At 40.1% G+C, this 24,776-nt stretch overlaps 1 protein-coding gene and 1 long non-coding RNA gene across 10 annotated transcripts in view; both read right to left on the reverse strand.

Moving 5' to 3' along the window:
* LOC129458116 (uncharacterized) overlaps nt 1–22,905 on the reverse strand; it is a 64,285-nt gene extending 41,380 nt beyond the window's left edge. The window contains exon 1 of the long non-coding RNA XR_010114641.1: nt 256–22,905. This is a non-coding gene — a long non-coding RNA (uncharacterized lncRNA). The remainder of the gene's footprint in view (nt 1–255) is intronic.
* RGS7 (regulator of G protein signaling 7) overlaps nt 1–24,776 on the reverse strand; it is a 583,792-nt gene that overhangs the window by 512,187 nt on the left and 46,829 nt on the right. The window lies entirely within an intron of this gene.

The raw sequence follows: 24,776 nt of genomic DNA on the forward strand, positions 1-24,776 counted from the left end.
AACAGCTGATGTATCTACTTGTGTCCCCCCAACCGAAAATCAGGTTCTACATACCTTGAGGAAGTTTTCTCATTCAATTTTGTATGAAAATTTACGGAACTTCCAATTCTATAACATAGTTGTTAAATAAATGCTTAACGAAAAGGTACACCTGGTTCACTCACCGAACAAATATTTACAAAGGAACTACAAGGTATATTTAGAAAGCATGTGAGTTCCTGAGCACTGACCCTAAGTTGAAGAAACCGTCCTCACCTCAATCTCTTGGGCACATGAGAGGTCTCCTCACAGACTCTCAAACAATTGGTGCTTGCAGAGAGGTGGGAAGTGGTACGAGAGAAGATGGAGGGAGAGCATGACTGCCTGCTGCTACCTGAGTGAGAAGAGGAAAAATGGAGATGAGGGCAAGCAGAAGCACGTGGTCCACAGCATCACCTAGTGCCCCCATGTGGGAAGAGGAAAGTCTTGGTTCCATCACTCATTCTAGCTTAGAGTGAATCTTCTGTTGCAAACTTTCTTATCGCTCTAAGACAGAGATCATCAGAATTGAGGCAAAGGCTAAAGCAATACTACACTTTCTATCTCAGTATTTTTATATTCTGGTTAGTGGTATACGTGCATGCAAATCTCTCTTTAAATTCAAATGTCATGTTAGAAAGTAGGGTTTGTATGTACAGGTGTTTGTAAATGAGAAGTTTGTAATTTAGGGAGTACATATGTAATAGTGTCTCACCCAGAACTGCTATAGGCAAGATGATCAGGAGGAAAAACAGCAGCAGCTGATGCCAAAATGTGTGATTCAGATGATTTGGAAATTAAGAGACATTCCAAAGAACACGTGCACATTTCCTTCAGACATAGTCTACTAGCTGACAGATTGAATTTTTAAAATATATGAATAACTTTTCTGACAAAAGCTTACCAAAATACAGCAATGACTTAGAAACTTAGCATGGTTATATGTGATCCATATATCTCTCCCATCATCCCACTATCTCAGAGTACAAAATAAAAATCATTCGTTTCATTTTTCTTTATGCTAAGTAGAAAGGAAATTGTGTCCTGTTCTCATTTCAAGTTAGGTTGCTTCTTGATTAAATAAGAGAATGAACTTGCCTAGAATAATAAACGATCATCTCAATTGCACGTTAACTGAACACTCTAGCATAAATTAACAAAGCAGGGAGATCAGGTGGAAGTATAGCTAAAAGACTTTAAAATTGGTTTGGCATGGGTTTCGATATCAGTTTTGTCACTCTGTAGCTATGTAATTTTGGACAAATTACATAAACTCTCCAAATCTCAATTTTCTCAACTGTCAACAGAGTTGACAGTAAACATCTCATGAAATGGCGAGACAGATTTCAAACTTGTCATTTACAAACACCTGTAAATACGAACTCTACTTTTTAATACGGCATTACAACTTCCAAGATTTGTATGTATGTATGCAATTAACCATGATACAATGGCAGCATAAAATGGCACCAGTAAAGTGTCAGGCACACAGCCTACTGCAGGGTGAACACTCACATTTTGTTTCCACGTGCCCCACCTCTTTTCTTGATTTAAAGAATTTCTACTGGGCAAATGATAAGAGAAACAAGACACTTTTCTGTCGTTAAGGAACTTAGACTGGTAAAGAGGATAAAATAAACAAAGACTAAGCCAGGCAGGATATACATTTTGAGAGCAGAATGAATCCAGGTGATACAAGAACACAAAGGAGGAAGACCATGTGCCAAGTTCCCTGAGGACATCAGGATCAGCTTCATGAAAAGACCATTTTAAATGGTTCTCACAGAATTGGTAGGGACCTTGTCAATGTGTGGTTTTTATTTCCCAGGTAAGACTCACAGTTGCAATACACATGTAAACACAGGAGAAGACAGAAGTTCAGGCAGATGATACTCTGGTTTAAAAATCCTTAGAGGAATTTTCACTGGTCACCAACTTTTAGAGCTACACTGAGGATGACAACTAGGATGGAAAACAGTATACTGTCCAAATATACTATTAATATAAAACGGGGCAAGGGAAGGTAAGGGCAAGGGAAGGTAGGGGCAAGCCTTATCTTTCCCTTTCTGGCTCAGAGAATTTCCAACTTTTTTTTTTTTTTCTTTTTTTGAGATGGAGTTTTGCTCTTGTTACCCAGGCTGGAGTGCAGTGGCATGATCTCAGCTCACTGAAACCTCCATGTCCCAGGTTCAAGCGATTCTCCTGCCTCAGCCTACCGAGTAGCTGGGACTACAGGTGCCCGCCACCATGCCTGGCTTTTTGTATTTTTTGTAGAGACAGGGTTTCGCCACGTTGGGCAGGCTGGTCTCGAACTCCTGACCTCAGGTGATCCGCCCGCCTCGGCCTCCCAAAGTGCTGGGATTACAGGCATGAGCCACCACGCCCAGCCAGAATTCCCAACATTTTAACCAAAGCACTAGGGGCTTTCTATCTGTAGTACAGTCACCAAACAAGCCAGAAACTGTGTCACGGCCTCTTTAATCCATATTATTCCTTCTACAGAGACTAATTCCCTTAAAAACTAAGACACAAATGCAGCCTTAGCCTCAGCCTACACAGGGTCCGGATCATCCATATCACTGTTTCCACCTCCACATCTTGTCCCACTGGAACGTCTTCAGAGGCAGTAATATGCATGGAGCTGTCATCTCCTATGACAACAATACCTTCTTCTGGAATACCTCCTGAAGGACCTTCCTGACACTGTTTTATAACTAACTTATTATATACTTCTATTTACATAAGTAAAAATACACTCTAAATAATGATAAAAAGAATAGTATAGTAAATACATAAACCGGTAACATAGTCATTATCATTATTAAGTATTAGGTACTGTATGTAATTTTCTGTGCTACACTTTTATTCAACTAGCAGCTTAGTGTAAAATAAAAAGAGAGGACACAAAGGGGATCGCTTAGGAAATAAACTACTCCCCGGAAAGGGACACAATCTCAACAAGAAACAGGGCAGTTTGTGTAGTGTAGTGGCCTTTGGAGAAGAGCCCTGGTAGCAGTGGAGATTGGGAATTTTGGTTTTCAAGTACTTAGTCATTTAGTCAACCAGAGAGACAAATAGTTGGGATAAAAGAGGATCCCACGAATCCAACAGAAGAGTACAGAACACAGAGCTTAGGCTGTTCACAGCACCACCTCCTGGGAAGACACTGTGGGCTCTCAGGTTAACAGTGGGTAGATCTGTGCACAAGTCATTTACTCTACTATGCCCAAGCAGCCTAATCTGTCACGAACATTCCTCTTCCCCGCGGAAATAAAGAGAAGGGAGAAAGGGAGGGAAGAAGGAAACCATGAGTCTTAAAAAGATAGCACAGAAACAATCATCCCGAAAATTTAGAGGAAAAGTATAGCTCTTTAAAATTATTTACAACACAAATCAGAAGAGTTTAAATAAATTACAATGCATTCATATATTTTGCAGATGTTCACTCATGTTCTCAAATACCATTAAACGCATCAGAAGATTCGTAGAATGTAATACGAAGTGAAAAGAGCTGGGTGCAAAACCTGTATATATCAACTTTACAAAACTTTGCACATGTGGTGCGTATAAAGTCATCAATTGCCTAACAACATTTCAGTCAGTGATGGACTGCAGATATGACAATGGTTTCATGAGATTATAATGGAGCTGAAAATTTCCTATTGCCTAGCGACATTGTAGCTGTCATAATGTTGTAGCACGATGTATTACTCATTGTTGTAAACAAACACACTAAGCTGCTGGTTGAAAAAAGTGTAGCACACACAATTACGTACAGTACATAACACTTAATAATGATAATGACTATGTTACTGGTTTATGTATTTACTATACTATATTTTTTATCATTATTTAGAGTGTATTTTTACTTACGTAAGTAGAAGTATATAATATGTTAATTATAAAACAGCTTCAGGAAGTTCCTCAGAAGGTATTCCAGAAGGCATTGTTGTCATAGGAGATGACAGCTCCATGCATATTACTGCCTCTGAAGACCTTCCAGTGGGACACGATGTGGAGGTGGAAACAGTGATATGGATGATCCGGACCCTGTGTAGGCTGAGGCTAAGGCTGCATTTGTGTCTTCGTTTTTAATTAAAAAAGTTTTTAAAGTAAAAAAAATTAAAGCACAAAAAGGCTTATAGAATAAGAATATAAAAAAGAAAATATTTTTGTAAAGAAGAGTCAAAAAGTTAAGAAATTTAAAAATGCTCATCATCACTGGTCATTAGAGAAATGCACATCAAAACCACAATGAGATACCATCTCATGCCAGTTAGAATGGTGATCATTAAAAAGTCTGGAAACAACAGATGCTGGCGAGGCTGTGGAGAAACAGGAACGCGTTTACAGTGTTGGTGGGAGTGTAAATTAGTTCAACCATTGTGGAAGACAGTGTGGTGATTCCTCAAGGATCCAGAACCAGAACTACCATTTGACCCAGCAATCCCATTGCTGGATATATACCTAAAGGATTATAAATCATTCTACCATAAAGACACATGCACATGTATGTTTATTGCAGCACTATCCACAATAGCAAAGACTTGGAAGCAACCCAAATACCCATCAGTGATAGACTGGATAAAGAAAATGTGGCACATACACCCCATAGAATACTATGCAGACATAAAAAAGAATGAGTTCATGTCCTTTGCTGGGACATGGATGAAGCCGGAAGCCATCATTCTCAGCAAACTAACACAATACCTAATGCATGTGGGGCCATACCTAGACAATGGGTTGACAGGTGCAGCAAACCACCATGGCACATGTATACCTATGTAACAAACCTGCACGTTCTGCACATGTATCCCAGAACTTAAAGTAAAATAAAACATAAAATAAAATAATTTTAAAAATGTAAAAGTCAAAAGCTACAGTAAGCTAAGGTTAATTTATTATTGAAGAAAAGGAAATTTTAAAAATAAATTTAGTATCGCCTAAGTGCAAGGGTTTATAAAGTCTACCCTAGGGTACAGTAATGTCCTAGACCTTCACATTCACTCACTACTCACTCACTGACTCACCCAGAGCAACTCCCAGGCCTGCAAGCTCCATTCATGGCAAGTGCCCTATATGGGTGTATCATTATTTTCCTCTTCTATACCATATTTTTACTGTACGTGCTCTATGTTTGGATACACAAATACTTACCATGGTGCATTCAAGAGAGCAATATGCTTCCAGATTTGTAGCTAGGAGCAGGCTACACCATATAGTCCAAGTGCGCAGGAAGCTATGCCATCTAGGTTTGTGTAAGTACATGCTATGGTGTTAGTCAACTAAAGAAACAAATAGTGGGGAGAGAAGAGCAATCGCCTATAGGTGCACTTCTCAGAACACAGTCTGGTTTTCAGCAATGTATGACTATAAATCAGTGAAAATAAACGGAGGTGAAATAATAGTTCCTCTATCTGAGTGATGTGATTATGTAAGAATTTTAGTTACTTCCTACTATTTTTCTGTTTTCTTCCAAACTTTCTGTGAAGTTACTTTCATAATTTAAAACTTGTAATGTTTTATTAAAAATAGATATGTTTACGGCTGGGCGTGGTGGCTCACGCTTGTAATCCCAGCACTTTGGGAGGCCGAGGCAGGCGGATCACAAGGTCAGGAGTTCAAGAACAGCCTGATGAACATGGTGAAACCCCGTCTCTACTAAAAAAAAATACAAAAATTAGCCAGGCGTGGTGGTGCATGCCTGAAATCCCAGCTACTTGGGAGGCTGAGGCAGGAGAATCGCTTGAACCTGGGAGATGGAGGTTGCAGTGAGCCGAGATCGGGCCTCTGCACTCCAGCCTGGGTGACAGAGCAAGACTCTGTCTCAAAAAAAAAAAAAAAAAAAAAAAGATATGTTACAAATATACAGATATTAATAATGAAGCTGAGGGTAAGAGCCTTCAAAGCAAAGGGGAACTGTCCCAAAAGACGAGTTGGTAAGAAAACGCAGGCCACGTCCTAACAGCGTTGGAGAACCGGGATGTGTGAGAGCAAAGAAAGGGCCTTGAATGCCATGTTTAGGGGCAGAGATTCTCTTCTGTCTGTAGCACATATTTTGAACCAGAAAGGGCTGCTGTTGGAGCCGTCTTTCTAGAGATTGCTCCGGTAAATAGCATCTAAAATGAAATGGATGAGGGGTGAGTGGCTATCGTGATAGTCCAAGTGTCAAGCAGTGTCAGCCTGACTATGTGGTCTCAGTGACACAAGAGAGGACATGGTAGATGTGAGTGTTGAGTACAAGACTCAGCCAATGGTTGGGTATAAACCACCTGGGAGAGGACAGGACTGAAGAAGGCCTTTAAGGCTAGATTCTGGGTGATGAATCAGAGATCAATATTAGTCACAAAAGTTGGAGGAAGAATATGTGCAGCTTATTTTGAACATGCTGAGCTTAATGTGTCCACAGAGTATCTTGAGAAGAATCTGAGAAGTTGCAGCTTAAGAGAGAAGCCTGGGCTGGTGGTATGGCTTTGGGAATTATCTGTATAGACAGGAGAGATGGTCAGATACTAAAGGAGGAGACCAGGAGAGGAAGAGCAGGAGAGGGAGGAGGAGGAAGAAGGGGAAGAAGGGATGCACATAAGACAGAAAGAGAAGATAGGAGAAGATACCGGAGGATCACACTACAGAAGAGAAGTAGCCGCTGACACAGCCAGAAGCAGCAAACAGAAAGAGGAGTGCATATTTCAACACTGCAGAGTAGGAACCAAACACCAACAAGAGAGTCACCCTCGATGTGAAATGTTGTGCAAAGTTCAAGGAGGCTGCACACTGACAAGTGGCTACTGGAAATAGTGATTAGGCGCTCAGGTAACATAAAAAAATTTTAAGTAAAAAATAAGAAATAAAATCAACATGTCCAATGTCACTGCAATAGACACTTTCCTGTGGGAACTACCATTTTAAAAACACATCTGGAGTCCAATACCCTAAGCGTCAAGTCATTCCTCCTTTGTCCAGATGGACGGAAGACGTTCATCTCTTGAGTGCTAAGAGTTTGAGGCCATCACCACAGCAACCAACAGAGCAACTGTTGTACTTTAACTCTGCCCAGCACTAACTACATTCTAGTCTGTGGCCTGCATGGAAATGAAGTTGTTCTTTCAGACACTGCTGTGTGGGACTCAGTCTGGCTGCAGGTGCCTGCAAGCACTGTCTGATTTGAGATATTTTCTATAATTACTGGAATGATGAAATCTGTCACGCGGTAAGGTAGCAGGCAGGAGACACAAATTCATTCCTAGCTTCCTGAATTAAAAATAAATAGTTATCAAGTCCAATTGAATTTGTTTTAATTAGCTGGGTTTTTTTTTAAGTCACAATTTTAGCAGCTCCTTTATCAAACTGACTCTTTCTTAATATTAAAGAGGAAGCTTTTCACACCTAAAATATTCCTGTAAAGACAAACCTGCTGGGTCTTGTTCATGTCCCCGTTGGCCCCTAAGTATATTTTACTTATTTGTCTCATCCATTGCCTCATGCCTTTCCAATGTGAACTCCATAGAGATAGTGATTTTTGTGCATGTAATGGACTGCTGTATCCCCAGAACTTAAATCAGGGTCTGGCCCATAGAATGAGCTCAATGGATGCTTGTGGAATGAATTTATGGAAGAATGGATGGAAAGAAAATATACATTATAAGCATGAATCCTCAGAAGGATAGCAGCACCATTACAGAATCAGGTGAAGGTGAGTAGATTGAATATGAAGAAGATATGATGAGTGTCCCACTTATGTGGGGAGAAGATGTGAATTGCTGTAATGAGATATAGGAATATAACTAATTGGCTTTCTTTATATCCAGATTGGATGCAGCTTTGATTCTTCAGCATTACTGTAAGGGGATGGGGAGGGGAAAATCCATAATAAGCTCTGTGATCCTACAAATTTCATTTCAGAAATTTAGAAATTTATTAAGCAAATAAGACAGGCCATGTCACCAGGGGATCAGCATCAGGTAAAAACTCGACAGTGTAATTGGCCAATGCTCGGAAGAATGACATAATGAAGCTTGGGGTTGCCATGAGATCTACACGAAAACAATTTCAGTGCTGAACCATAGGTAGCTCTTGAGTTTATAAACCCTCAAGTCTCCCATCAATCCAGTCTTCAATAACTGGCTGATTTAAGGAGTTACAGTATTTTTAAAAACCCTAATCTTGAGAGCTAAGTATTCAATCCTTTTCTAAAGAAACGTAGCAAAGAAAGTAAAATCAAACAACCTGCCTCAAAATGGCAGCATGTCCACACACTGGCTTCAGTCTGAAGGCATTGAATGACCTGGGCATCCTCTAGTATGTTGCAAAGTTTAATCACCACTAGATCGAAACTAAATACCAGAACACAGGTGTGTGTCACTAAAATTGGCAAATCAATATATTAATACTTTTTTTAAAAGTCAGTGAGAAAACCACCAAAATCATTTATTAAAGGGAATTCAAGTGGCACAGGAAGATCTTCAAGCCAAGTCTCATTCATTTCCCATTAAATCTGCTACAAGAACCTTAAATTGCTCCCCTCAAAGAAAAAGTTAGCTGGACAGTGACCAGTGAGATACAAAAGAAGAATCACAAATAACGCCCAACTACTAAAACCCAGGATGGTTTTTTAAAAAATGAATCCCTTGATTGAGGGTTACCAGGGAAGACAGATATTAACTAATTGCAGAAAGAATTAATTGGAAGCTAGGAGGAGACCAGTACTCCAAGCCAAAGTAGTAATCTGTGTGAAGACTTTGCTGGAGCTTGTACTATGTCCGAAAGACGGAAATAAAGTGCCTTAATCCAAATTGGAGTTTTCCTGACTGACATCTACTAGTTCTTCAGGTCCCTGCTTACACATGACCACTTCAGGGAGCCCTTCCCTACTTTATCTTTTCAACTAAATCACGTCTTCTGACACTACATTCTCTGACAGCACCTTCTACCGTTGCTTCATTGAACTCAAAAAATTATCTGTACCCTCGGGTATGATTATAGAGATGCTTAGTCTAAATGCAAACCAAGATACAACTTTAGAGAAAATTCTGGAGCCTACAGAGTAGACCAGAGAAGCATCTCACAATGAATCCTCCCCAAATAAGTCTTATTCTTTCTCTATATGTCAAGCATTAAGTAAACACTTGAGCAGCACAAGTCACAGGAGATCCATGCTGGCCACTAATTGGCAGTGGCAATATCAGTAAAGTCAACGCTCTTCCATCATCTCCTGGACAAAGGTCAGTGTCCAATGTTTTTACTTTTTTTTCACAGTATTTTGACTATATCAAGATAAGCTTCTAGAGAAAAAAATATACAAAAACAAACGTAACAAGGTCAACTGAGCTGCGTCTGCTATGTCTGGAAACACATGCGCCGTCACATAATTTAGCATCTAAAGAACAAGAGGCTGCAAAACTGCATCTTCAGGGAAGCCCAGAGCTGGCAAAGTAATCTCTGTAGACATGAGGAACTCTGCTCACCCACTTTAATTTCAACGCTACTGTGTACAAGCTTAAATATAGAATCAATCACAAAGAAATAATACATATTTAAGCAGACACAGGGCTAACGAATCTGAGCCAGTACAATTCTGAAAACTTTCAAGTTTCCCTTTCTCACTCTGACATTTCTAGGCTTGCTAATAGTCCTCACAATGTCCAGGAAGATCCGTGTTTCCATTATTCCCTCCTGTTATCATACACTGACCATATCTTGTGTGCCTCCTAGATGGTTCATACATTTTCTTAGCTCTAAAAATACTACAGTTTTAGTGCTAGAATAAATATAGAGAACTTAAAAGTAAAAAAATGTTTTGAAGGTGAGATAAGAAAAAGCCAACTATCTTGAACAATTCAAAAGACTTTCTTAGCAAATCTCATTTCTGAGAGCTTTGTATAGAAATTTCATCATCAGCTTTGGCTGCTATGGCAACTAGAATATTTCGGAAATGATTTGAAATGAGTATCACTACATATCTAGCATCTTTTGCAAGAAACAGAAAAGACTATGAAATCTAATCCACTGTAAATTTCAAAATATAGAGTTAATTTTCATTTTTGAAATCTATTTATGCTTCTAATTGCAAATCAATAGATAACAACCTGGTACGATTACATATGAGCATGATAGAGGAGTCCTTCATTTCAGTCCTTAATTGTCACGTTAAAGCATCATTTAGGTACACTCTTCCCAGTTTTATTAGGCCTTTAAAAAAAAAAAAAAAGGCTGGGCCCAGTTGCTCATGCCTGTAATCCTTTGGGTGGTCATGGTGGGAAGACTGCTTGAGTCCAGGAGTTTGAGACCAGCCTAGGTAACATACAGATACCTCGTTTCTACAAAAAAAAAAAAAAAAAAAAGTAAAAATTAGCCAGGAGTGGTGGTACACACTTGTAGTACCAGCCACTCAGGAGGCTGGGGTGGGAAGATTGCCTGAACCCAGGTTTTCAAAGTTGCAGTGAGCCGTGATTGCGCCACTGCACTCCAACCTGGGTGATAGAGCAAGACCATATCTCAAAAAAAAAAAAAGACAATTTTTGGGGGCAGTTTTAGATTCACAGCAAAATTAAGTGGAAAGTACAGTTTTCATATAATCCTTGTCCCCTATCCCCAACCTACCCCATTGTCAACACCCTGCATCTAAGTGGTATATTTATTACAATCAACAAACCTACATGGCTACATCATAATCACCTGAAGTTCACAGTTTACATTAGGGTTCACTCTTGGTGTTGTATATTCTATGGGTTTGGACAAATTTATAATGACATATATCCACCATTAGGGTATCAAAAATCCTGTGTTCCATCTATTTATCCCTCCCACCCTCCTTAAGCCTTGGCAACCACTAATCTTTTTACTATCTCCATAGTTTTGCCTTTTTCAGAATGTCAAGCAGTTGGAATCATATAGTATGTAGCCTTTTAAGATAGGCTTCTTTCACTTAGCATGCATTTAAGGTTCTTCCATGTCTTTCCATAGCTTGATAGCTCCTTTCATTTTAGCATTGAATAATATACCATTGTCTGGAGGTACCATAGTTTATCTATTCACCCACTAAAAGACATTTTAGCAATTATGAACAAAGCTGCTATAAACATTTCTGCACAGGTTTTTGTATGGACATGTTTCCAACTCATTTGGGTTATACCAACGATTGTAATGTCTTGACTGTACGGTAAGAGTATGTTTACTTTTGTAAGAAACTGCCAAATTTTCTTCCCAAGTGGCTGTACCATTTTGCATGTCCACCAACAATGAATGAGAGTTACTGTTGCTCTACATTCTTGCCAACATTCAGTGCTGTCAGTGTTTTGGAGTTTGGCCATTCTAATAGGTGTTAATGGTATTTCATTGTTACTTTGATTTGTAAGTCCCTAGTGATGTATATGTTGAGCATCTTTTCATATTCTTATTTGCCAGGCCTTTCCTTTTAGCCATATCTATGCCAAAGCCCAAGTCCCACTGAATCTTGTGCAACAGAATAAAAACAAGCCCTTCAATGATGAGTTAGTTGTGATTTAATCAATGAACCAGCCATGGTTTTCACATTCTACCCATCAGAGCTACTATTCCTGGGTCACTGAAATAGCTCATAGCAAATAAATGCTAGAGCAAAGAAAGTTGTGTGGAAATACAAAGTAATGCAATGACTGGATAATTTAATACAGCATTTACACCCACGCACTTTAACTACATATATGAAAAGGCATCAAATGAGTTATCAAATTCTCTGCTTAGACCATGACATTGAGGGGTTCACACAGAATCATCAGTGTTTGCTTGACAGTCCACAAAGTAAGGAGATTTATTCTTGCTTGAAGTTTTCACAGCGCGTAACCCTGAATATTTAGGGATGATGGTTAAGGGTTATGGAGGTCAAGATGAACTGGTAGAGAGAGCAGCATGTTAAGTTGTGTAAGTGTTTGCTGAAGGGCAATGGAGAAATGGAGTAAGAGACATTCTGCAAGTGTGCTACAATTCAAAAGAACCAGCATCTTCATTAAAAATTGTGAATTTATTAAAATAATGGCAAAGTTATTTTGGAAGTAAACTGGTCAAACTATAATTGTTTTTCCTCTTGAAACTTACCAATTTTAAGATACTTATGATAGTACAATCTCTTAAAAGTTTTCTACCTCTGCACTTAAGTGTAGAAACAAGCTTATGTTGACCTTTTGAATAGAATCTAAAGCAATGTGCACTGCCTTTATCAATTCTAAAAGGCATTTCCAACAGCTCAGTCTTCCAAAAATGTACTTGAAATGTAGTAATTAGTGCAGATGATATATCAGAAGTATCAAGTAAAGAAGAAAAATGCTATGACATTCACAGATGTCAAATATGTTAGAAAATCATAAGCACTATGGATCCGGAGTTCTGGGCCAGAGCTATGGGCAGAACGGGACATTAAATGGGGCCCTTATTAGGAAGTTGACATCTGAGCAAAGACTTGAAGAAAGTGGGGAAGTAATATTCATGGTTTATCCGGGGGAAAGTATTCTGAGCAGAGACAGCAGCCAGTGCAGAGGCCCTGAGGTGAGAGCAGGCCTAGCACATTGCAGCAACAGCAGGAGGGTGAGTGGAGCAAAGTGAAGGGGGAGGATCAGTTGCAGGCATCTTAAAACTTTGGCTTCGGCCGGGCGCGGTGGCTCACGCCTGTAATCCCAGCACTTTGGGAGGCGGAGGCGGGCAGATCATGAGGTCAGGAGACCATCCTGGCCAACACGGTGAAACCCCGTCTCTACTAAAAATACAAAAAATTAGCCGGGAGCGGTTGCAGGTGCCTGTAGTCCGAGCTACTCGGGAAGCTGAGGCAGGAGAATGGCCTGAACCCAGGAGGCAGAGCTTGCAGTGAGCCGAGATCACGCCACTGCACTCCAGCCTGAGCAACAGAGCAAGACTCAGTCTCAAAAAAAAACAAAAAACAAAACAAAAAAAACTTTGGCTTCTACTCAGATAGGGAGCACCTTGGGAATTTTCAGTAAAAGAAATTACTTTGGAAAACTTTTCTTATCATACAAAATTTTAAATATGAGCAAAGTAGAGAAAAATGATAATATACTCTAGTGTACCTATGATTTGGTCTCAAAATTACTGATTCATGGTCATTACTGTTTGATTTACACTCTCTACCCTACCCTCACCCCAAATCATTTTGAAGAAATCTTCCAACATCACATCATTTCAACCATAAGTATTTCAGTAGGGATCTCTAAAAGATAGGCATTCTATTCTTTCTTTCTTTCTTCCTTTTTTTAATACCACTATAACACTATTATCACATCTGGTAGAGGTTAAAGCAGCTCATACCTGTTCAGCCAAAGAGAAACAGCATATGACACTCTTCCCACTCAAGGATCCATGACTTCATGAACGTGGCTTGAAATTAACCACAAAGGCAGTGTATACACCATGAAAATCCACAAATACTAACAGCAGGGCTTTTATTTCTAGTAATAAAATTGTTAATTCTTTACTATCTGATATGGTTTGGATTTGCGTCCCTGCCCAAAGTTCATGTCAAATTGTAATCCCCAGTGTTGGAAAAGGAGCCTGGTGGGAGGTGATTGGACCATGGGGGTGGATTTCCCCCTTGCTGTTCTTGTGATAATGAGTGAGTCTTCATGAAATCTGGTAGTTTAAAAATGTGCAGCACCTCCCACTGCTCTCTCTTCCTCCTTCTCCAGCCATGTAAGATGTGCCTGATCCTCCTTCCCCTTCCGCCATGATTGTAAGTTTCCAGAGGCCTCCCTAGCCATGCTTTCTGTATAGTCTGCAGAACTGTGAGTCAATTAAACCTCTTTTTCTAGGTGAATTACCCAGTCACAGGTAGTTCTTTATAGCACTGCAAGAACGGACTAATGCACCATCACACCTCTGATTCACACATAGAAGATTAACAATGCTTACTTAATACCATTGGATGTCTACTCTACACAATGGTCATATTTCCTTGGTAAACCTTTTTTTTCAGTTTGTATGTTTGAATAGTGATCAAAATAAAATCTATACTCTGTGACTGTTTGATATCCCTTAAATCTCTTTTAATCCATAGGATCCCCAACATCTCTCTTTTTTCTGGCATTTGTTTTTATTGTTGTTAAGGGAACTGGGTTGTTTGCCCTGTGGAGTTCTTCACAGTGTGCAATTGCTAATTGTATGCCTATGGTTTCATTTAACATGTTCCTCTGTTTCCTATAAATTGGTCATTAGATTTAGTGGCTTGCTGAGATGCAGGATTTATTTTGGGGGGCAAGACTCCTTCATAGGTGCAGGTGGTGCACGTCCATCAGAAGGAACCATCATGCTGGTTGTGTTTCATTTTTGTAGTAATAATAGCCTACTGATGATTCTTTCCAAATGATAATATTTTGCATTCTATCACTTATTCTTCATTTACTATTTTATTTTATTTTATTTTTTATTTTTATTTATTTTTTTTTTTTTTGAGACGGAGTCTTGCTGTGTCACCCAGGCTGGAGTGCAGTGGTGCGATCTCGGCTCACTGCAAGCTCCGCCTCCCGGGTTCAGGCCATTCTCCTGCCTCAGCCTCCCGAGGAGCTGGGACTACAGGCGCCCGCCACCACGCCCAGCTAATTTTTTGTATTTTTAGTAGAGACGGGGTTTCACCGTGTTAGCCAGGATGGTCTCGATCTCCTGACCTCGTGATCCACCCGCCTCGGCCTCCCAAAGTGCTGGGATTACAGGCTTGAGCCACCGCGCCCGGCCCGCATTTACTATTTTAAATACATCTATAAGAGAAATTTATATTAATCAATCATTTGGCTAATTTACACCTTATTTTATTTATTTTTTGAGAGATGAGATTTTGCTACGTTGCCCAGCCTGGGCTCAAACTTCTGAGCTTAAGTCATTCTCTATTCTCCCTGGCTCAGACTCCCGAGTAACTAGGACTACAAGCCTGTGCCTAATTTATATTTTAACAAGATCACTCTGACTGCTGTGGTAGACAAGACTCTAGAGGCAAGTGTGCAAGTGTGAAAATAGAGAAATAATCTAGGAGGGTGTTATGGCTACCCGGGAGAGCCATGGTCATGGCTAAAATCAAAGTGTAACTCTGGAAGTAGGGAGAAGCAAGTAGGGAGGTCCAAGGACTGAGTTGACGCACAGCCAACAGGAGTTGTGAGTGTACTGGAGTTATAGATTTTTCTACTTGCAAGTGGCTCAGTAGGTCCCTGATGGTTAATAGGTTTTATCATAGCTGAGACAGGAATTTGGGCTCTGGGTGCTACAGCTGGGTATAAAAGCAAATCCCTTAGCAGGAGGGCAAGGTAGGGGCCGGGAGTGGGTGTTGTGAAGAGAACTGATCATACAGGTTTCCTGTCTTAACAAAGCTCTGAGTTATATACTTAATGCTAAATAGGCAGTTAGTTTAAAATTCCAGTTATGTACTTTTGCAAGACAGCAGTGGACATTAATGATAGTTACTGTGCTGGCTTAAAAATAAAGAAAAAGTAAAGAAGTCTGAGAAAAAAATACATTTGTACATATGTGAGGTTTGAGGAAGTCATGAGATTATCATGTTAAAGACCTACTTAACACATTTTCATCAGCACTCTATTATTACCTATATTTAGGTGGTTCATGATTAAATCACAATTACTAATTGTAGTAATTATAATCTGTTGTAACCCTCTTGATCTGTCAAAAAAAAGCTGTTGTATTATTTAACAACCTAACTTGACAATAAACCTCAGCTAGTATATTATTTCAAGGTTTTAAAATTTTCAGACCATCTATTTTTAAATGGTACAGTTGCTTAATTTCTCTGAAGACATTTCAGATTTTCTCAGGTAGATTCTTTTAGGAGTTTTTAACTGCTTTCACTGGCTAATTTCCATTCCCAAGTTTTTATGAAATAATTTACAAATATTTTCTTTTCCAGTGCTTCTAACGCCACTGACTAGTTTTCTCTAACTTATGAACGGAAGACATGTCAATGGAGAAACACATTCAGAAAAACACACATTCTGAACTCCACATCGTACTGAATCTCCAGTTTCTAGATGGAGTTTTAAAACGTCATCGATCACTCATGCCCTTGTGGGTTCAGGCACCAGCAACGCCACTGCTGCTAATGAGCATGTCAGCTTCTTAGGGAAGGGAAGCAGAGAATCGGAGGACACGTTTCCCCTGAGACACTTGTAAAAAGAATAGCATAATCTTACAGCTGGGTGGGCCATGAAGGTTTTCCAACAAACTACTCTTCCCATCTTTTTTTTTTTTTTTTTTTTTTTTTCTCTGCAAAGATGCAAGGGGGAAGGGGCTCAGTCCCCGGCAGCTGCTTTCCTCAGGGCGGGGCCGGGACCTTGCACAGGTTCTCTCACTTTCTCTTGGGGGGGAAGTGTGCCCCCCACCCTTTTTCTGATGAACCTGAGGGCCTGTTTGTCCTGGGAGAGCTTGAGCAACTCCACAGCACACCGCTCTACGGGACAAAGCCACACACTCTCGGGGCATGTCTTGCGCGACTTTGGTGTTTGCTGAGGCGCCCGCAGCCTTGGCTGTGCCTCGGTTTCCTCACGTTCTTGGTCACCTTGTGGCCTTTGTTGAGGCCCACGGCCATGGGGTAGTGCAGGACCATGCCTGCTGCTCTCCGAGGGCCACCGCAGGGGACCCACCTTCTCTTTTGTAGAAGGAAAAAGGTGTAGAAAGGTGAAGTGACTTTCTCTAGAGAGCAGCCAGTAGAAATGAATCTGGAAAGGTTTATGGGTGCTGAAGCACGGAATTCACATCAGAATAAAGAGAAGAGAGGTTAATATATTTTCCAAGAAACCATGAGTAGCTATTTTCTTTCTCTCCTCTTTTTCTCACACACACACACACACTCACACACGTCCACACACATTCACACACCCTCCCATGCACAAATACACACGTCCACATAACACATGCACACACTATTACACACCCTCATACACACATATGCACACGTGTCCACACACACACCCCCTTACACACATACCCTCACATGTACATATATACCCATGTCCACACCCTTACAAACACATCCTCACATGTACATATGCACACATGTCCACACACATGCACACCCTTACACACTTACACACACCCTCACACGCACACACATGTCCACACACCCTTTACACACACCCACACATGCACATATGCACACATGTCCACTCACACACAGGCACACATTGTTACACAAACACCCTCGCATGGCCATATACACACATGTCCACACACATATGCACACACCCTTACACACATACACATGTCCACACACACGTACAAACCCTTATACACACACCTTCACAGCCATATATATGCACATGTCTACACACATGCACACACCCTTTCACACACAAATACATGTCCACACAACACATGCACACACTCTTACACACACACACATGCATATACCCTTATACACATACCCTCACACACTTATGCACACATGTCCCCACACTCGCACACATACGCACACACCTTTACACACACATCCTCACACATGAACACACCCTCCTGTGTGCACACACATACACACACATATATCCACTCACATACACACAAAACCCTAGATACCTAGTTTGGAACAGAAGCAGTTAACTGGCAAAACATGTTAGGTGAATGGTGTCCCAGTATTTTCTTTCAAATCACACTAACAACCAGGTAATGAGATAGTTGGCAAGGGAGAAAGGCTGTAAAAATGAAAGAAAAGTACTTGCAGGCAAATCAGTATTTGTTCACCTGTTGAATGTGTTTTGAATGGATTTTTATTGAAAGATTCTATTGTTTCCCATGGTTTAGATATTTTTCCAGCTTTGCTATAAATATGACCATAGAAAATGCTCTTGTTCCCGCCCAATCTCTATTTGCAATTTACTGAATGAGTCATTTACAGAGAGGATCCTGAGACCATCCAGAATACTATGAGTGGGCCTTGAAAATGCACTCTTTCTACTCCTTCCTAATGAATTTAAGTGTTTGAAGAAAAACTTACTAAATTCATGCACCTATTAATAGTTCCACAATGAAGAAGAATCTAATGGGAGTTCAATGTAACCACTATCATGGCAGAGAAATAACAAATGCATATTATATTTTTAAAAATCAGGCTTTTTTGAGTGCATCAATTATCCTGGTACTTCCCACTTAGTAAAATCAGTGAGTAGGCCCTTTAAATGTATTGATTAATTCACCGAGTGATTTCAACCAACTGTTAAAAAAGCTTTAGGTATTCATTCAAACCAACTAAAATACATAGGTATCCTTTAGAAAATTAAAATCTAGGTAAAGAGAAGATAAAAAGAGGATACTGATTATTGATCACCCATTCTACGACGGGCCTTTTATTAGGCCCTATTTATAAGTGAGGTCAACACATAAACGTCTCCACTATGAAACAGAAATATGACAAGAGTAAGAGCATTGTTTCTCTGATGTATCGCCCAGCACCTGCAGTATCTGACACACAACAGATGCTCAGTCAATACTTCGGAATGAATGAATGAATGAATGAATGAATGGGATGTCTTCCCAGAGAAGTGGTTAGTCCCAAGCTCCTTAACATTGGGTGGGTCTCCTCAGCCAAAGTCACATTGCCTTGCGGTACAGAAATAGGAGACAATAAGGAAATGTGTTTAATGAGGATTTTGGTTATATGTTGATACTCAGCTCTTCACCTCATTCCATCGACTGATTTCATTCTTATGACTTTATACTGAAAATGTTTGTGCATTTGGATGCAAACAGCCTTACCAAGGGGAAATTAGGTATAACTCTGGAGACAATGATCTTTACTCTTTTTTAAGGGCCCATTTCAGGCAATGATGCCACTTAGAAACAGTGGGCTTTGCTGTTGCTAGGGAGATAGGGAGAATGTGGGGGGAATGAGGGGGACATTGAGTGTTTTCTTTAGCCTGCAGGCCAGGGAACAGTGATCAGAATGGAGAAACAGGGCCAGCCTGTTCTCTCAATCAAATCTCTTACAGTCCATTGAGAATAGAAGTAGTCATGATTACGTTTTGGGATTTAGCCTAGAACCACCAAAAATATCAGCCTAAAACAACTCTATTCCAAATACCGCCATGTTATTTAAGTTGTCAATTGTTAGGAAGCATGGGGGCAATTTTCTGTTTTGACACGGATATGGATTAAGCACCTGGGAGAAGCATCTGCTCTGCAAGGTGACAGCAACAAGCCTGACAGAGAACCGGAGCAAACTGTCTTTTATCAGCTGGTCTATGACCTGAGAGACCCAGAGAAGACTGTGCCCAGCTGTGTGAATACTTCAGCGGGCTTGGGCTAGACAGCTTCTGAGTAGTCGTTGAGGTTTCTGTCATGGCCTGGATACAAGTGCTCTTAATCTAGTAGATTTGATCATGAGTCTGGCTGCTTTTTCCAGCACGCCCTCCAGGCCTGTTCATTGATTCACGCTGCAAGTACTTACAGCGAGTCTACTGTGCCGGGGGGTGGGGGGGCCCTCTTAGCTTAATACACACAGAAAAGACACTTGGTGCAGCAAAGAAAAGAAAAGAGGATTCATTAATAGAAAGCTAGCTAATGCAGAGTTTTTTCCCCAAAAAATGTTTGAATTTTTAAAAAAAAATTGCAGGAACTCACTTCTTAGCACATCAGGTCTCCCTTGTCTTTTTGCCGTCTGTCTTCGTCTCTAAACCAAGGACAGCGGTCAGCTACATGAGAGGGGTATTCATGAGTGAACGCATGGCCAGAAGAGGAACACAAAAACTGGTCATGGTATTTTCTTTGCATCTCTCACAATAACCTCTCCTGTAACATTCAAGGAATGCAAATCGTCTATAGAAAATGACAACAGTAAGTCCAGGAGTGGTGGCTCACACCTGTAATCCCAGCACTTTGGGAGGCCGAGGTGGGTGAATCACCTGAGGTCAGGAGTTTGAGACCAATCTGGCCAATGTGTTGAAACCCCGTCTCTACTAAAAATACAAAATTAGCCGGGCGCGGTGGCAGGCGCTTGTAATCCCAGCTACTCGGGAGGCTGAGGCATGAGAATTGCTTGAACCCGGGAGGCAGAGGTAGCAGTGAGCAGAGATCACACCATTGCACTCCAGCCTGGGCAACAAGAGTGAAACTCCATCTCAAAAAAAAAAAAAAGGAAAAAGAAAATGACAAGAATAAACAACATAAGGTGTCTATGAGAAACAGAAATCACCCAATTGCCCTGGCCATATTGTAGGCTGCTGTAAAGAAAGTTCACTACCAAAAGAAATTCTTCAAGTGCTGTGGCATCTGGTGTTAAGATTCCAGGCATCTGACATTTGCCACTCGACAGGAAAGATATAGACAATAAACTCATCCTTTAAGGTGTTACTAGAATGCTCTATGTAAACTTGGTAGAATGTAAAGGTCTGAGGAACATTGTGTTATAATGTTACACTTTGCAGTACCTTTTCCTGTAAAGGAGTCCTGGTTTACTGAAAATTTAGGAAAGGAATGCAGATTGTGACATTTGCTTCTCTGGCATAGGAGGCAAGGCAAAATGCAAATGTTAGAATTAATCTCATTTTACAGCATTGCACTTAACATGTGCATTGAAGTAGCACAGATTCAAGAATCACCATGATTGCCTTCGTTCAACAGCTTATGACACAGTGCCCAGATTCCTTTTAATTTAATGTAAAAGAATCAATTTGTCAAACTGGCAAGGTATCCTGAATAACTCTGGTGAGTGGCATTGGAACACTATGGTTGGTGCTATTCACAAGACAGCATTCCAGAGCAGGATAAGAAATGTGTCAGCTCAAAAACGACATCAATGCTGTTTTGTAAGCAATATTCCATTACAGTAAGGTATATTGCCCAGGAGGACAACATGTTTGCTACTTCTAGATGTCTAAAAGGTCATTTTTTTTCCAGTCAGACTTTCATTACAAGAAGACAATAAACCAATATGTGTGGTCATTTTTCTCTTTATGAAAAAAAGTCAAGAACTTGAGAAATTGACTCTAGCACCCTGTCTTCCAATGTAGTCAAGTCTACCATATTCTGTTACGTACATTTATCTTAGGAAACAGTGAATATGAAGACCTAGAGACGAAGGTGTGAGAGTGCGTGTGAGTGTATGTGAGTGTGCATGTGTGTGTCTGTGTGTGTGAGTGTAGGTGTGTCTGTGTGGGGTGTGTGTGTCTGTGTGTGTAAGATTGTGTGTGTGAGTGTGTGTGTCTGTGTGAATGAGTGTGTGTGTGTCTGTGTGTGTGTGAGATTGTGTGTGTGAGTGTGTGTGTCTGTGTGTGTGAGTGTGTGTGGTGAGACAGAGGAAAAAAATATATGCAACACAAGACGACAGGACTATGGCTTTTTTTCTTTTTTAACCAGTGTACTGCCCACTACAGCCATGGAAGTGTTGAAAATCCAGAACAATATGATGGGTATCATAAAATTACCAGGGAGTCAATGACTGCCCATGTAAAGGAGCTTATAGCAGTGACTGATGAGTGAATCATTCTCAGCCTTAAATGCTTCTCTTATCCAATTCAGAACTGTCCTATTTCCTGTTAAATGTGTTGTTAACCTGCAATTTTTAAATCCTTAATTTAAGATCCTTGTGTTGCTTTTTAAAATTCACTATTCAATCAAAGGGGTTCGCTTGGCTATCAGGAATATTTTTCCGCAAAGAAGGCTACACAATGCATATTTGCAAGGCAGTGGTCAAAGAAATTAGCCAGGATCCTCTCATCTCGATCCCTGGAGTGGGTGGAATGCAATGGAAGACAGAGGATTGGATCTGACTATGGTTCTGACACGGACTAATTTTTGACAAACAAGCTTTCATCTTCTGTCATCTTTTGATTCCTCGCTTATAAAATGTCTTCCTCAAAGCAGTTATAAAAATTTAAAACGAGATAAAAATGAAACTATAGGTTGAAAAGCATAAGACAATTAAAAGTATTGCTACTGTTAGATATTTTGTTAGCACCTTTTGAAAACACAATTTGTTTTTCTATAACAACTTAGGCATTCCTGAAAATCACACACCACAGAAAATTGAGCAATAAAAACCACAGAGCTTAAGAGAAAAGAAACACGGTGCAACGCTCTAAAAATTTTATCTGTGCCACATAAAAACAAAGATAGGAACCTAATAAAAACGGTAGCACGGTGTTTCACTAGTTAATTGGCTAAGAAATACATGCATACTACAATAGTTTTGTATTTTCAAGACAATACATAGTTTCTATCCTGACAAAGACCTGAAAGTTGGCTCATGGAAGTGAGCACTGGAAGAGCTAAAGCTTGTGAGTTATTGGAAAGTGGTAGAAAGAGGATTGTCTGAAGCTGGAGAGCTGTGACGCCAGTAGGAGCTGTTATGCTCATATCCAAGGCCTGAACTGTGAGGTAGCTGGTAGATGTTTGAGAAATGGGCGTTTTATGTATTTCTATAGGGCTCAATTCAGCTGGGTGCAGTTTTTTTCATTCACTCACAAATGAAACCATGCATAAACAATCACGAAATTCACATTGCGTGAGAATTGCTCCCTGAGATATCAATTGTTTTGGAACAAATTTGTGTTTTCAAGTGAGCATTATAGCAGAACTGACTGCATCATGAAATGTGTCCCCAAATTGGAAAACAAAACCCCAAAATAATTACGTGAAAATCAGCTGGTTCTCTTTGTTCCTGCTACTTAAAAGGAGTATATACACGGAAGAAACACCTCAGCACAGCTCTGAACTTCTCTCTTTTTATCAGCAAATAGATGATCATTTGATGGTTTGAAAAATCAAACACATTTTACGATGCCAGCATCGTCCTGATACCAAAACCTGGCAGAGACATAACCAAAAAAGAGAATTTCAGACCAATATCCTTGATGAATATTGATGCAAAAATCCTCAATAAAATACTGGCAAACCGAATCCAGCAGCACATCAAAAAGCTTATCCACCATGATCAAGTGGGCTTCATCCCTGGGATGCAAGGCTGGTTCAACATACGCAAATCAATAAATGTAATCCAGCATATAAACAGAACCAAAGACAAAAACCACATGATTATCTCAATAGATGCAGAAAAGGCCTTTGACAAAATTCAACAACCCTTCATGCTAAAAACTCTCAATAAATTAGGTATTGATGGGACGTATCTCAAAATAATAAGAGCTATCTACAACAAACCCACAGCCAATATCATACTGAATGGGCAAAAACTGGAAGCATTCCCTCTGAAAACTGGCACAAGACAGGGATGCCCTCTCTCACCGCTCCTATTCAACATAGTGCTGGAAGTTCTGGCCAGAGCAATCAGGCAGGAGAAGGAAATAAAGGGTATTCAGTTAGGAAAAGGAGGAAGTCAAATTGTCCCTGTTTGCAGATGACATGATTGTATATCTAGAAAACCCCATTGTCTCAGCCCAAAATCTCCTTAAGCTGATTAGCAACTTCAGCAAAGTCTCAGGATACAAAATTAATGTACAAAAATCACAAGCATTCTTGTACACCAATAACAGACAAACAGAGAGCCAAATCATGAGTGAACTCCCATTCACAATTGCTTCAAACAGAATAAAATACCTAGGAATCCAACTTACAAGGGATGTGAAGGACCTCTTCAAGGAGAACTACAAACCACTGCTCAATGAAATAAAAGAGGATACAAACAAATGGAAGAACATTCCATGCTCATGGGTTGGAAGAATCAATATCGTGAAAATGGCCATACTGCCCAAGGTAATTTATAGATTCAATGCCATCCCCATCAAGCTACCAATGACTTTCTTCACAGAATTGGAAAAAACTACTTTAAAGTTCATATGGAACCAAAAAAGAGCCCGCATCGCCAAGTCAATCCTAAGCCAAAAGAACAAAGCTGGAGGCATCACGCTACCTGACTTCAAACTATACTACAAGGCTACAGTAACCAAAACAGCATGGTACTGGTACCACCACAGAGACATAGATCAATGGAACAGAACAGAGTCCTCAGAAATGATGCCGCATAGCTACAACTATCTGATCTTTGACAAACCTGACAAAAACAAGAAATGGGGAAAGGATTCCCTATTTAATAAATGGTGCTGGGAAAACTGGCTAGCCATATGTAGAAAGCTGCAACTGGATCCCTTCCTTACACCTTATACAAAAATTAATTCAAGATGGATTAAAGACTTATATGTTAGACCTAAAACCATTAAAATCCTACAAGAAAACCTAGGCAATACCATTCAGGACATAGGCGTGGGCAAGGACTTCACGTCTAAAACACCAAAAGCAATGGCAACAAAAGCCAAAATCGACAAATGGGATCTCATTAAACTAAAGAGCTTCTGCACAGCAAAAGAAACTATCATCAGAGTGAACAGGCAACCTACACAATGGGAGAAAATTTTTGCAACCTACTCATCTGACAAAGGGCTAATATCCAGAATCTACAATGAACTCAAACAAATTTACAAGAAAAAAACAAACAACCCCATCAAAAAGTGGGCAGAGGACATGAACAGACACTTCTCAAAAGAAGACATTTATGCAGCCAAAAAACACATGAAGAAATGCTCATCATCACTGGCCATCAGAGAAATGCAAATCAAAACCACAGTGAGATACCATCTCACACCAGTTAGAATGGCCATCATTAAAAAATCAGGAACCAACAGGTGCTGGAGAGGATGTGGAGAAATAGGAACACTTTTACACTGTTGATGGGACTGTAAACTAGTTCAACCATTGTGGAAGTCAGTGTGGCGATTCCTCAGGGATCTAGAACTAGAAATACCATTTGACCCAGCCATCCCATTACTGGGTATATACCC

This window comes from Symphalangus syndactylus, chromosome 19 (genome assembly GCF_028878055.3).
Source record: "Symphalangus syndactylus isolate Jambi chromosome 19, NHGRI_mSymSyn1-v2.1_pri, whole genome shotgun sequence".
Lineage (NCBI taxonomy): Eukaryota > Metazoa > Chordata > Mammalia > Primates > Hylobatidae > Symphalangus > Symphalangus syndactylus.